This window comes from Bos indicus x Bos taurus, chromosome 28 (assembly GCF_003369695.1).
Source record: "Bos indicus x Bos taurus breed Angus x Brahman F1 hybrid chromosome 28, Bos_hybrid_MaternalHap_v2.0, whole genome shotgun sequence".
Taxonomy (NCBI): domain Eukaryota; kingdom Metazoa; phylum Chordata; class Mammalia; order Artiodactyla; family Bovidae; genus Bos; species Bos indicus x Bos taurus.
This window is the reverse complement of record NC_040103.1, coordinates 24,929,245-24,944,498: the sequence shown is the minus strand read 5'-3', so window position 1 is coordinate 24,944,498 and position 15,254 is coordinate 24,929,245. Positions and strand designations below refer to the sequence as shown.

At 38.2% G+C, this 15,254-nt stretch overlaps 1 protein-coding gene across 3 annotated transcripts in view; it reads right to left on the bottom strand.

The window, feature by feature from the left end:
• The window catches only part of TET1 (tet methylcytosine dioxygenase 1), a 135,784-nt gene that overhangs the window by 68,209 nt on the left and 52,321 nt on the right, over positions 1-15,254 (bottom strand). The window lies entirely within an intron of this gene.

Below are 15,254 nucleotides of genomic sequence, written 5' to 3'. Positions count from 1 at the left end.
CCCATGAACCACACCTTGCCAGGCCACCCTGTCCATCACCAACTCCCAGAGTTTACCCAAACCCATGTCCATCGAGTCGGTGATGCCATCTAACCATCTCATCCTCTGTCGTCCCCTTCTCCTCCTGCCCTCAATCTTTCCCAGCATCAGGGTCTTTTCAAATGAGTCAGCTCTTCACATTAGGGGGCCAAAGTATTGGAGTTTCAGCTTCAACATCAGTTGAATCAGTTCAAAATCAGTTCAGGACTGATTTCCTTTAGGATGGACTGGTTGGATCTCCTTACAGTCCAACAGACTCTCAAGAGTCTTCTCCAACACCAGAGTTCACTGATTCCTAGAATGTTGACGTTCACTCTTGCCATGTCCTGTTTGACCACTTCCAATTTGCCTTGATTCATGGACCTAACAGTCCAGGTTCCTATGCAATATTGCTCTTTACAGCATCAAACCTTGCTTCTATCACCAGTCCCATCCACAAATGGGTGTTGTTTTTGCTTTGGCTTCATCACTTCATTCTTTCTGGAGTTATTTCTCCACTGATCTCCAGTAGTGTATTGGGCACCTACCGACCTGGGGAATTCATCTTTCAATGTCCTATCTTTTTGCCTTGTCATACTGCTCACGGGGTTCTCAAGGCAAGAATACTGAAGTGGTTTGCCATTCCCTTCTCCAGTGGACAACATTCTGTCAGACCTGTTCACCATGACCCGTCCGTCTTGGGTGGCCCCACGTATAGTCTTTAAAAGCAAGGAAATCCTACCATTTGCAACAACATGGATGAACCTAATGGGCATTATTCCAAGAGAAATATGTTACACAGAGAAAGATAAATATTGCATGGTATCATATATATTTATGGAATCTAAAAAAAAAAATCAAACACAGAAACAGAGTAAAAATTGATTCGTAGGAGCTGAGGCATGAGAGAAACAGAGAGAGGTTGGTAAAAGGGTACAGGCTTTCAGTTATACAATGAATAAGGTCTGAGGTCCTAATGTATAATTTAGTAACAATAGTTGACAACAATGTACTGTATAACTGAAATTTGCTAAGAGAATGGAAGGCTTTCCAGGTGGCTCAGTGGTAAAGAATTTCCCTGCCAACGCAGGACACTTGGGTTCAATCTCTGGGTTGGGAAGATTCTGAGAAGGAAATGGCAACCCACTCCAATATTCTTGCCTAGGAAATCCCATGGACAGATGAGCCTGGTGGGCTATGATCCCTGGAATCTCAAAAGAATCAGAACGATTTAGTAATTAAAAGAACAACAACAAGAGAGCAAGATTTACATGTTTTCAGAAAGAAAAATGAAAAAGGTAAGTCTATGAGAAAGGGAAAGATAAATCCATGCTAATTAACTCAATGGAGGGAATACTCTTCACATTGTACACTTTAAGTAGCTTGCAAATCTATTTGTCAATTTTTTTGTGGTGGTGGAGGGAGAAAGCTACACTAGGTAATCTGTGGGATCCAACTAGTTTCCTGACCAGGGATTGAATCTATGCCCTCAGCAGTGAAAGCTCAGAGTCCTAACCACTGGACTGCCAGGAAATTCCCTTTATTTGTCAGTTATACCTCAATAAGACTGGAAAAAAATCTCAGTAATAATTTTTAAAGTGAAAATAATGTAATCACTTAAAAATGTCAGACTATAAAGAATAAGGATTGATAATATCTAGAGGTAATAAATTTGTTGCTCTTGGTTTAAGTTTAAATTTAGAGGAAAATAACTATCAAAAAATTTTAATTTACACCTCAAGTACATTATTTTTGTTTACACTTTTCTGGAAAATCTTTTGCCCATCGTTTGCATTTCAACTCACATTGCTTTTAGGATTGTGTCTTGTGAACAATAGATCATTTATATTTTGTTTTATTTATTCAGTCTGTGGGATTTCTTTTAGGTTGGGTCTATATTTGTTAAATGGGTCATTTTTCTTTTATTTTACTCTATTAATTTAAAAGACAGACTATTTTGATTTTATGACTGATTCCCTTTATGTCTTTAAACTCTTAAATTTAAGAGTAGTATTTAAAGGATTTAAGAGTAGTGTCTTTAAATAGTACTCTTAAATCCATATTTCTCAATTTATTAAAATCATGATAGAAATCTACTTACTCTGACCCAACAAGAAGTACATAAATTTAATATTACAAGAATGAAGCCTCAAAAAAGTAATATAATACAATCTAATTTTTATAAAACCATAATTAATGTTAGTGTAGTTATAGGAACATAAACCAAATGTTTATTATTTGCTATGGAATTAGTGACTGGGGAAACATTCTTGTAATGAGAAAAAAATATTTTATTCAAGAGAAAAAATTTTCTTTCAACTACATGCTCATCTCCCTCCTATGTATTTATACTATAGAAATTTACCCTTAAGAACTATAGTATTGAAGATGCATGCAGGAATGACAAAACTTTATATAGACGAGTAAAGAAATGATTATGCTAAGGGCAGGAAAGAAATTTCCTCTTGGGGGTTGGGAAGATGATGAGATGTTAGAATGATATGCACAGATGGTTGCACTATTGGCAATATCCTATTTCTTAACCACTTGACTGGTGATTGACTGTTCTTGTACTAATTCTGAACTACACAAATGTCTTACATGAACTCTGCATGTATTATTTCAGAAGTGAAATTTAAAAAGCATATGGCAAAATGATAGCCTATGATACCACTCTCTGTATATATGCTTTTATATGTAACAAAAGTGATTTGAAAGAATATGAGACAAAAAAAAAAAAAAAGAATATGAGACAAATGTTAATAATGTCCATCTGGGTGAGTTGGAGGAGGCTCTTAGTCCATACAAACTCGATGTATACATACTCTATGCATACATACATATGTATGCTCTTATATGTAACAAAAGTGATTTGAAAGAGTATGAGACAAATGTTAATTCTGTCCATCTGGGTAAGTTGGAGGAGGCTTATAGTCCACAACAAATAAATTTACAATTAAAGGAAAAGATACTTAAGTGTCTGCTTGGACACATGTTATTTGAAATAAAACATTAGCACTGGCATTGCCATCATTGTTTCAAATACTTCATAGGGCAAACAAAATGTCATAGATGAAAATGAAGGCATTACAAGGAAATGTAGACATTACAAAAAATAATAATAATAATTTAGAAGTCATTTAATGATATAGAGGAAGGCACTGCATTTTCCCCTTTCCTTTTAAGTATTTCTTTAACAATTAGAAACAGGCAAATTCAAATCTACAGCTCCATTACTTTTCAAAGCCTCATAAACATCTTAAACATAGAATATAAATCAAATAAAGGAAAAGGAACACAAGAATAAAACCATAAATCAGAAAAAAGATTCTGAATTTTACAGTTTCCAAAAGACTGGTGTTACATGATGAAACGGGAAATCCTTAAGGTTTAATATCATCCACTAAGTATGGTTGTAAAGACTGACAACCAAATATAAGGCTTTTAATAAAAGAAAATGAAAAGAGCACCAGAAAATGATTTCCTAGTCTGTGAACACCGATGGTTTTTTGTTACTGCTGAATTTTTCTCACCTCTCTTTTAAGGATTACAAAGTCACAACTTGACCCTAAATTTACCTCTCTGGCAAGCTGCCAGCTAGCCCTTAGTGGTCTGTTCCTAAACCAGTTTGATGCTTGCTAACAAATGAGATGACATCCATGGAAACTAATGGGAGTTTTGAGAACACAAGGCTCCAGGCAGGAAGAAACCTCAGCAGATGTTATACATTTGGACATTGATAATGAAGCAATTCCAACAAGGTCTCTGGGTATTCTACTTGCAAAAGTGATTCAGACAAATCAGCTTGGGGATGAGCAATCAGAGGGACTAAAGACTGGATTAAATATGGTTAACAAAGGACTTTTACCAGGGACAAGCAATACTTGTCTCATAGAGATTCAAATGATATCTAAGACCTTTTAACTAATAATTAATTTAAAAACAGCAAAGAGAAAAATTTTAGCCAGTAATAAATGAGACTAATGCTACAAACTACTAAAAGGGAAGAAAATTTCACTGATTCCAAAACAACATAAAAATGTGATAATCATTTCAAAACATACACATATACCAAATTATCACATTACACACCTGTATGGATCACAATAAACTGGAAAATTCTGAAAGAGATGGGAATACCAGACCACCTGACCTGCTTCTTGAGAAATCTGTATGCAGGTCAGGAAGCAACAGTTAGAACTGGACATGGAACAACAGACTGGTTCCAAATAGGAAAAGGAGTATGTCAAGGCTGTATATCGTCACCACGCTTATTTAACTTATATGCAGAGTACATCATGAGAAACGCTGGGCTGGAGGAAGCACAAACTGGAATCAAGATTGCTGGGAGAAATATCAATAACCTCAGATATGCAGAGACACCACCCTTATGGCAGAAAGTAAAGAGGAACTAAAAAGCCTCTTGATGAAAGTGAAAGAGGAGAGTGAAAAAGTTGGCTTAAAAGCTCAGCACTCCGAAAACGAAGATCATGGCATCCGGTCCCATCACTTCATGGGAAATAGATGGGGAAACAGTGGAAACAGTGTCGGACTTTATTTTCTGGGCTCCAAAATCACTGCAGATGGTGACTGCAGCCATGAAATTAAAAGACGCTTACTCCTTGGAAGGAAAGTTATGACCAACCTTGATAGCATATTCAAAAGCAGAGACATTACTTTGCCAACAAAGGTCTGTCTAGTCAAGGCTATGGTTTTTCCTCTGGTCATGTATGGATGTGAGAGTTGGACTGTGAAGAAAGCTGAGCTCTGAAGAACTGATGCTTTTGAACTGTGGTGTTGGAGAAGACTCTTGAGAGTCCCCCTTGGACTGCAAGGAGATCCAACCAGTCCATTCTGAAGGAGATCAGCCCTGGGATTTCTTTGGAAGGAATGATGCTAAAGCTGAAACTCCAGTACTTTGGCCACCTCATGCGAAGAGTTGACTCATTGGAAAAGACTCTGATGCTGGGAGGGATTGGGGGCAGGAGGAGAAGGGGAAGACAGAGGATGAGATGGCTGGATGGCATCACTGACTCGATGGACGTGAGTCTGAGTGAACTCCAGGAGTTGTTGATGGACAGGGAGGCCTGGCATGCTGCGATTCATGTGGTCGCAGAGTCGGACTCGACTGAACTGAACTGAACACCTTAACCTTGTACAGTGTTATATGTCAATTATATCTCAATGCAGGGTGGAAAAAATTAATTTAAAAAAAAGTAAAGTTTGATGTTTTTGTACAGTAAAATAAATAAACACAAAACAAGAAAAATAAGTTTGTTAAAAATAATATATTGCTTCATGGAATTATCATGGAAATAAAGACAAGTGTAGAATTCATCTGAAAAATATGAAAATGTCTGGCGGGAATAAACGCAAAGCTGAAATTCTAAAGAAGTGATAAAAAAGGATTTGCAGTGGCAGTAGACAACAAATCATAAAACAATGTACTTGGTACTAGGAAACACAATGATACCAGCAAATACAATCATCTCCTTTACACATCCCAAGAAAAATTCACCTTGAGCTAAACTTACACATCATTATATGTAGTTCTAAGAAGTGAGAACCCAGCTACATAAAAATAGTGGAATCTTTCATGTCTGGCATTTTAAGATTATTTACATTGAAGTTTTATACATCTTACCCTTTGCCTGCAGTGCCAGCTGGGTTTTACTAATTATGGGACAGATACACCAGAGGCTAACCATGCTCTGATATAAAACCCTTACTACACAAGCTTAGTGGCTAAGTAAGTTATGAAGTGGCCATCTGTGTTTTCTGCTTAAGCTGCTGAGAGGATCTCAAGGTTAGAAGAGACTTTCAAGGGCACGGAGTCCATCTAGTAAGGCCAAGCACCAACTATCTGCAATTCCTCTATCAAGCAATCCACCAACCTCTGCTTAAGTGCAAACAGTAACAAGAAACTGTCCAGTGTGCCGTTTCATCCCACCCTTCATCCATCAGTCCTACTTCATCCTGGGAACCTGATATGGCAAGTCTCCCTTAAGCCTTCAGTTATATATCAGTGATGGATTATACTCCACAGAATAGAACAAAGGGCTATGAGTCCTTTCTTTAGACTGAAGTAGCCATACACTTTCAAGACTATCCAAATTGCTCTCCAGAAAGATAGTGGTAGTGCTCAGTGGCTCAGTGTCTGACTCTTTGAGAACCCATGACTGTAGCCTGCCAGGCTCCTCTATCCATGGAATTTTCCAAGCAAGGAGGCTGAAGTGGCTTGCCATTTCCTACTCTAGGGGATCTTGCTGACCGAAGGATCAGACCCACGTCTCCGGCATTGGCCGGCGGATTCTTTACCATTTCAGCACTTCAGGGAAGAAGGAAGATAGTACCAATGTATTTTCTCACAGAGTGCATAGACTGTCCCATTTTAAGTCAAATTTTCCATATTTTGTGATCATGTTCTTTTAGCTTTCCAAATTCAAATGGAAAGGAAAAAAGATAGAATAATGTATGCTTTTCAACTTATTATAGAGGCTGACCATTTAAAACTTATATCTTGGACATTTATATTTCTTCTTTTGTGAAGCTGACAACTTACTATGTTTTTTACTCCTTTATTTTAAATTTCCAGGCACCTCTATCGTTCCCCATAACATCATAAATCTTACTGATGTTATTTGTAAGTGCTCTTATTTACAACTACTGTCAGTATTATCTGATGTAATCTACTTTAATTAGAAATTTGAACTCTTTTTAGACCAAGCATGAGGTTTTTATGCTATCAGGAAACATCTTGAACTTCAATTCCTCTTTTCTATGTTCTATTTATGTTTTAATCTAAAGATTAAAAGCCAATAAACAGCAAAGCTACAGGATAAATTGTCTCCTCTCTACAGTTAACAAAACTAAACACAAACTCTTACAAAAAAAAACTTACGTCACCTTTAACTTTATTTTTTTTCATAGTTATTATAGGCTTAATGTTATCTGACATTATATAACATCTTTATAACCTATGCTGCTGCTGCTGCTAAGTAGCTTCAGTCGTGTTCGACTCTGTGAGACCCCAGAGACAGCAGCCCATCAGGCTCCCAGTCCCTGGGATTCTCCAGGCAAGAACACTGGAGTGGGTTGCCATTTCCTTCTCCAAAGCATGAAAGTGAAAAAATAAAGTGAAGTCACTCAGTCATGTCCGACTCCTAGCGACCCCATGGACTGCAGCCCACCAGGCCCCTCTGTCCATGGGATTTGCCAGGCAAGAGTATTGGAGTAGGTTGCCATTGCCTTCTCCGTTATATAACATCTTTAAAAAGATAATTATATAACATCTTAAAATATCTGTGTTCAATCAAATATGTTTACTTTAGCAATAATTATAATGATGAAAAAGCAGAAGCCAATTATTTCTCCTGAACAATAATATTTTCCTGACAATGCTATTGTAATTTGATAATGCTACTATTTTAGGTAATATATAGACTATTATTCAAAAATAAATTACAGTAAGACTTTCCTGGTGGTCCAGAGGCTGGGAATCTGCCTGCCAGTGCAGAGGACACAGGATCAATCCCTGATCCAGGAAGATTCCACATGCCTGGGGGGACAACTAAGCCTGCTCGCTGCAACTACTGAACTCCTGCACCTAGAGCCCATTCTCCCCAGCAAAAGAAGACACCAAAGGAGAAGCCCTTGAACCATGACTAGAAACTAGCCCAAATGCAGCAACAAAGACCCAGTGCACCAAAAATAAATAAATAATAAAATGTTTAAAATGAATACATTGTTATAATTAAAGCAGCTATTATAGAGCCATTTAATGGGTAACAATTGACAAGAACACAGCTATAACTAGAATGACTAAATAAAACAACTGACAAGCCAAATGTTGGAGAAGATGCAGAGCAATTAATAGTCTCATAATTTCAGTGGAAGAGTCTTAAAATATTAAACATACATCTACCCTACAAGCAATTCAAATTCTACTTACGCAAGACAAATGAAAATATATGTTCACACCCAGAAAAAGCCCTGCATAAGAATGCATTGGCCTGAATGTAGAGAAATTGGATCTTTCATACACTGGCTGTTCCTCTAAGAGTTAAACATAGAATTAACATGACTGAGCAATTCCATTCCTAGGTATGTACCCATGAGAAATGAAAACATGTCTACACAAAAACTTGTAGTGAATCCACATATCGGCATTGTTCAGAAGAGCCAAAAAGTGGAAATAACTCAAATGGACCTCAGCTGGTGACTGAGTAAGTAAAATACGCTGCATGCATACAATGGAATATCATGCAGGAAGAGAGGAAGGTACGTGCTACAACATGGATGAATCCTGAAAGCATTATGTTAAATGAAAGAAACCACTTATAAAGTATGATCCTTTTTCTGTGAAATACATTATTTGGGGGGATAAGGAAAAGGTTCTAAAATTGATTGTGGTGATCCATGCACAACTGTGAGTACACTAAATACTCCCAGAAAAATATATTCTATAAAATTCAATATGTGAAAAAATTATAGAAAAGGCAAAATCAACCTACGGTGATAGAAATAAACCCAGTAGTTGCTTGGAGGGAGAGCAGATTAACTAGGAAGAGGTGCTGCTGCTGCTGCTGCTAAGTCACTTCAGTCGTGTCCGACTCTGTGCGACCCCATAGACGGCAGCCTACCAGGCTCCCCCATCCCTGGGATTCTCCAGGCAAGAATACTGGAGTGGGTTGCCATTTCCTTCTCTAATGCATGAAAGTGAAAAATGAAAGTGAAGTCGCTCAGTTGTGTCCGACTCTAGCGACCCCATGGACTGCAGCCTACCGGGCTCCTCCGTCCATGGGATTTTCCAGGCAAAAGTACTGGAGTAGGGTGCCATTGCCTTCTCCAGGAAGAGGTGCTAGGATGACAGAAAAGATGGATGTCTTACTGTGCATTCATCAAAACTGGTTAAGTAATATTTTTAAGACCTGGGTATTTCACTGTATATAAAATACATTTCAAAAATAAGGCTAGGGACTTTCCCAGTGAGAGTCAAAGTTTTATTCCCTCACTCATGCAATCCCATGGATTGTAGCCTGCCAGGCTTCTCAATCCATGGAATTCTCCAGGGAAGAATACTGAAGTGGGTCGCCATTCCCTTCCTCAGGGGATCTTCCCAAAGCAGGAGGTATCAAACCTGGGTCTCCTGAATTGCAGGCAGATTCTCTACCATCTGAGCCACCAGGGAAGCTGGTGGTCCAGTGATTAAGACTTCATGATCCCAGTGCAGGAGGCCTGGGTTCGATCCCTGGTCAGGGAACTAGATCCCACATGCCACAACTAAAGAGTCTACATGCTGCAACTAAGACCTGGCACAGCCAAATAAATAAGGCTGTTATTTAATGCCCACAAAACTATTAAGAGGATCTACCCTTCAGATGTGAGAGTAAGGAGGATTAAAGAAGGGAGGGACAATGAATATAAAGAACATTTTTCATTTTCTTCATATATTTCTTCTTTTTTTTTTCTCTGTTCCTCCAAATTTATTCTTGTGTGAAGACATGCTGGGGCTTTTTTTCTTAAGAGCTTATGTTGTATGTTCTCTTCCCCAGGTCACCCCTCTAGTGGCTGCAGCCTCTCTCTCCCAGTCACCTGACTCATAATCGGCAGGATGTTTTGCGGGGTCCCAGCCACTTCTGGCATGGGAGGTGAGTATGGACCACGCTGGGCCTAGGGACCCAGAGGGCTAAGGCTTTGAACCTGCAGAGGCTGGGGGTTGCCGGCAGGCTATAAGTCATAGGGGGTGGCCAGGGGCCAAGAGACCTCCTCCAAGTGGGGTCAGCTGGATGCAGAGATGACAGCTGTAGTGTGGCTGGACTTCTCTAGTATCTCAGAGTCCCGAAGCCAGGTAGATAGTTGAAAAGCATGTGACAGACCTTGTATGCCCACAACCATGTCATAAGCAAGGTGTGGTCACTCAGCTATAGGAGCAGTAGCTGAGCAGGAGGGGTGGAATGGAGCACCAGGCCTCACATGCAGCCCCAGGACCCAGAGGCCTGTGCTCTGCTTGGGTCCCCTGCAGATTGAGGGGGCCCTGACCTCTGATAGAGTCCCCTGTAGACGGAGGGGGTCCTGTCCTCTGCTTGAGTTCCCCACAGATTGAAGTGTGCTGTCCTGCTTGCATCCCCCGCAGATTGAGGGGGGCCTGTCCTCTGCTTCTTCATACATTTCCTTCAAGATTATTCTTTTTTTGTAATTTAAAATTAGTTTAAATGAGTTCATTGGATTTCCTTTGAAATCATACTGATGTTTGTATTTTCTTGCTCAACAAAATTTTGACTACACTTTAATATTTGTTTCAGATCATTAATTGTACCTTGGGTGCTAGTATACTTTTCCTGCTATTCTGATAATCTATAAATATCACCTGGACTTAAAGTTTTATAATTTATACACACCCTGAAAGATGATTAATGTAATTTATTTCCTATCTAGCTCACAATCAACAACAAAAAAATTTTAATGCTACTTTGTCCTAGATTGAGGGAATAAGCTGTTACTGATTGACTGGTTATCTTCTATTTTACTTTGTCTCCACTGAGTTCCTCTGAGTTAGACTTCTCTCTTTTGCACTGAGTTTTTTGTAAGATAGGGTTGTGTGGAAGATAAGAGTGGAAAGGGCAAGATAAAGAAGGAATGAAGTCTGAGTCACATTCTCTTCCAATCCTAAACCTACTTAGCCTCATCATCTTCTCACTTCCATTTTTCAACATCCCAGATACTTACTATGCCCATATTTGATCATATAGTGACCAGAATCCAACTTTCTCAACCAAAATGAACCATTTGGTCACACTGTGCAATAGGACGTTAAATAGTCAGAGGCATTTTTCATTATTATTGAAAAGCTTCCTTCATTTAACCTCCAAAACTTAAAATATGTGCCATTATTATGTCCAAAGGAAAGTTAAGATGACTTAAAGATAACCAAATAAAATGTTCAGCTTAAAATGAAGTCCATCATAATTATATCAGTCAAGAAATATGAATGGATACTAAAAACTAAGAAGTAACAGAATGCTTACACAGTCTTAAAGCATCTCTACAGGAGAAATTTATTACAGAAGGAAAAAGGGTAATTTAGGAGAAACTTGGCAGATGCCACCTTAACCAAGAGATCAATGTTAAGAACATAGTTATGGAACAAACTGACATCATGTGCTTTCAGATATAAATTCACTGAAAAAAAACAAAAAAACAAAGAACTTCGCTGGTGTTTCACTGGTTAAGAATCTGCCTTCCATGTTGATGTATGGCAAAAAACAACACAACACTGTAAAGCAATTATCCTCTAATTAAAAATAAATAAATTATTAAAAAAAGAATCTGCCTTCCAATGCAGGGAACGCAGCTTTGAGCCTGAGCCCGTATGTGTACTAGAATGCAGACCTAGCACAGGCAAAATCAAAAACAAAACAACCAACAACAACAATAAAAACCAAAGCACTGCTAACTCACTTCTGTGGCATTCTTGTTAAAAATGCATAATCTGAATCTAATCATGAGCAAACATCAGTTCAGTTCAGTCGCTCAGTCGTGTCTGACTCTTTGCGACCCCATGGACTGTAGCACGCCAGCCTTCCCTATCCATCACCAACTCCCGGAGCTTGGTCAAACTCATGTCCATTGAGTCAGTGATGGCATCAAGCCATCTCATCCTCTGTTGTCCGCTTCTCCTCCCGCCTTCACTCTTTCCCAGCTTCAGGATCTTTTCCAATGAGTTAGTTTATCGCATCAGGTGGCCAAAGTAATGGAGTTTCAGCTTCAGCATCAGTCCTTCCAATGAATATTCAGGACTGATTTCCTTTAGAATGGACTGGTTGGATCTCCTTGCAGTCCAAGGGACTCTTAAGAGTCTTCTCCAATACCACAGTTCAAAGGCATCAATTCTTTGGCGCTCAGCTTTCTTTATAGTCCAACTCTCACATCCATTCATGACTACTGGAAAAAATTGAAACTTTAACTAGATGGACTTTTGTTGGGAAAGTAATGTCTCTGCTTTGTGATATACTGTCTAGCTTTGTCATAGCTTTTCTTCCAAGAAGTAAGCGTCTTTTAATCTCATGGCTACAGTCACCATCTGCAATGATTTTGGAGCCCCCCAAAATATAGTCTCTCACTGTTTCCACTGTTTCCCCATCTATTTGCCATGAAGTGATGGGACCAGATGCCATGATCTTAGTTCTCTGAATGTTGAGCTTTAAGCCAACTTTTTCACTCTCCTCTTTCACTTTCATCAAAGGCTCTTTAGTTCATCTTTGCTTTCTACCCTAAGTGTGGTGTCATCCAAAAATCTGAGATTATTGATATTTCTCATAGCAATCTTGATTCCAGCTTGTGCTTCATTCAGCCTGGCATTTTACATGATATACTGTGCATATAAGTTAAATAAGCAGGGTGACAATAAACAGCCATGACATACTCCTTTCCCAATTTGGAACCAGTCTGTTGTTCCACTGTTGCTTCTTGACCTGCATACAGATTTCTCAGGAGACAGGTCAGATGGTCTGGTATGCCCATGTTGTTAAGAATTTTCCACAGTTTGCTGTGATCCACACAGTCAAGGCCTTTGGCATAGTCAATAAAGCAGAAGTTTTTCTGGAACTCTCTTGCTTTTTTGATGATCCAGCGGATGTTGGCAATTTGATCTCTGGTTCCTCTGCCTTTCTAAATCCAGATTGAACTTCTGGAAGTTCATGGTTCACTTACTGTTGAAGCCTGGCTTGGAGAATTTTGAGCATTACTTTGCTAGCGTGTGAGATGAATGCAATTGTGCAGTAGTTTGAGCATTCTTTGGCATTGCCTTTCTTTGGGATTGGAATGAAAACCGACCTTTTCCAGTCCTGTGGCCACTGCTGAGTTTTCCAAATTTGCTGACATATTGACTGCAGCACATTCAAAGCACATTCACAGCATCATCTTTTAGGATTTGAAATAGCTCAACTGGAATTCCATCACCTCCACTAGCTTGTTCGTAGTGATGCTTCCTAAGGCCCATTTGACTTCTCATTCCAGGATGTCTGGCTCTAGGTCAGTGATCACACCATTGTGATTATCTGGGTCATGAAGGTCTTTTTTGGATAGTTCTTCTGTATATTCTTGCCACTTCTTCTTAATATCTTCTGCTTCTGTTAGGTCCACAACATTTCTCTCCTTTATTGTGCCCATCTTTGCATGCAATGTTCCCTTGGTATCAAATAAACCCATATAAGAGACATTCTAACTGAGGTATACTCTTTGAAAATGTCAGGCTGACAAGACTAATGAGATAGAACGACTGAATGCAATTTATAATCTGAGATTATTTTTGATATGCACTGCATTAAGGACAGATGGTGAATTTTGATCAGTAGATGGTAATAGTATTGTATCAATGTTAACTCCCAATTTTGATTATTGTATTATAGCTATGCAAGATGAGGTCTTTGTTTATAGGAAATACAAACTTTAGTATTTAGGGGTAAAGAAACTTCATCTTTACAACCTCAATTTCACATCTGAAATTACTCTCAAATAATTTAAGGGGGAAAATCTACATGAGAAGACATAAAACAAATAAGATAAAATGTTAACATGAGTAACCTAGGTGAATGGTATATGAGAATACTTTGTAGTATTCTTACAGCTTTTCTGTTGTTTGAAATTATGTCAAGGTATTTTTTTAATTTTAATGAAGCTAACAAGAATGAAGTAGGAAGATGAGATGCTTCCTCATTTTGGAGTTGAGCATATTACATGGTTTGACCAACAAATACTACTGAATTTTCTTAGTTGAAAATCAAAATAGAAAACACATTGTTTAGATTGTCTTTCATTCTGGCCATGGGCAGCACATAAGTTAGTCTTGACAGACACTTTTTCACTAGAAATTATACTGAGAAGTTAGACTGTCCCTTATATAACTATGGCATGTCATGATGCACAGTATCTTAGAAAACATGGCCCAGGTAACTCAGCTTTCGGATGGTTCCAACTTGTTTTAATGAAGTGATCAAATATCAGAGGCTTTAAATAAACCCTGGATAGCTGGATTAAATTTCTGATGAAATGTTCTAACCTGCAGTGCAGCTATTTTATACTGTCCGTTAAGTGAGACATAAACAAGATTTCAAGTGTGCTGAGTGACAAAAATCATTGTTTTGAAATAGCTTCCTTTTGTTTTAATCTGCAAATAACATTCAGAATTTTATAAGTTTCATCAATAACCTGACTTCAAGCCAATAATAGTAGCTTTACAAGTGCTTCCCCATGGCTCTATAAATACCTCTGCTTCTTTTTTTATTTTTCATTTCTTTATTTCAGTTAGCCAATAATTAAGGCATCCCTTTCTCTTCCACTCCCTGCTACCACTTGGTATAGATGTGGCAGGTCAATTTAATCTCTGAGTTTAGCCAACCACATTTAGTTTTCCAATCTGCTAATCTCTTCTAATTAAGAATTTAGGATCCAATCCAGGAAGCATTGGACAATCTCCAACAAAGGCCCCAATAGTTAATGTAGATTGGATAACCTATCTGAAACCTGAAATTTATTGTAATTTACCCAGATGACTTGATCCTCAAATCATTTTACAAAAATGTGAAGAAAGAGAAGTAGTGTTCAAAATCACCAATGAAAAAACACTTACACACACAATGGTAGGAAGAGGAGATAAAGGAGTGCAAAGAGGCAAGACAACCAAATCCAAGACGTGATCTAAGATTACAGGCTGGATCAGGAGGAAACACCTAAAAAGGATTTGTGGGGAGGGGAAGAACAATTGAGAAGATTTTTAAAGGGACAGTATCCTCTGAATCATTAAAGGTCTGCAGTATGATCATTGTATTGTAGTTAAGGAGAGGCATGCTGCAGTATTTATAGGTAAACTGTCACATGGCTCAGCAAAAAAAGAAAGAGTACTGATGCACAATGTGTTATTCTTTCATCTTTTTTGTAGGTTTGATTTTTTCAAATAAAATTTGAAGAATTAATCAAATTTAAAAAAAATAAATATATATATATCCTGATTTCCATAGCAATTCATTATCAATACTACCCAAGACTGGCTTGATGATTTCAGAAAGTGGTTTTCCTTACATACCTAGATGTCACTATAATAATTTCAGCAGTTCAGACCTAACTGACTAAAGTTAGGCCATAAAATGCATTAATTCAATCATTCATTAAACCAACAAGTATTGAGTTGTAGGTAGAAGGTATTACACTAAGACCGCAGAACATAAAGTTAAATGCTG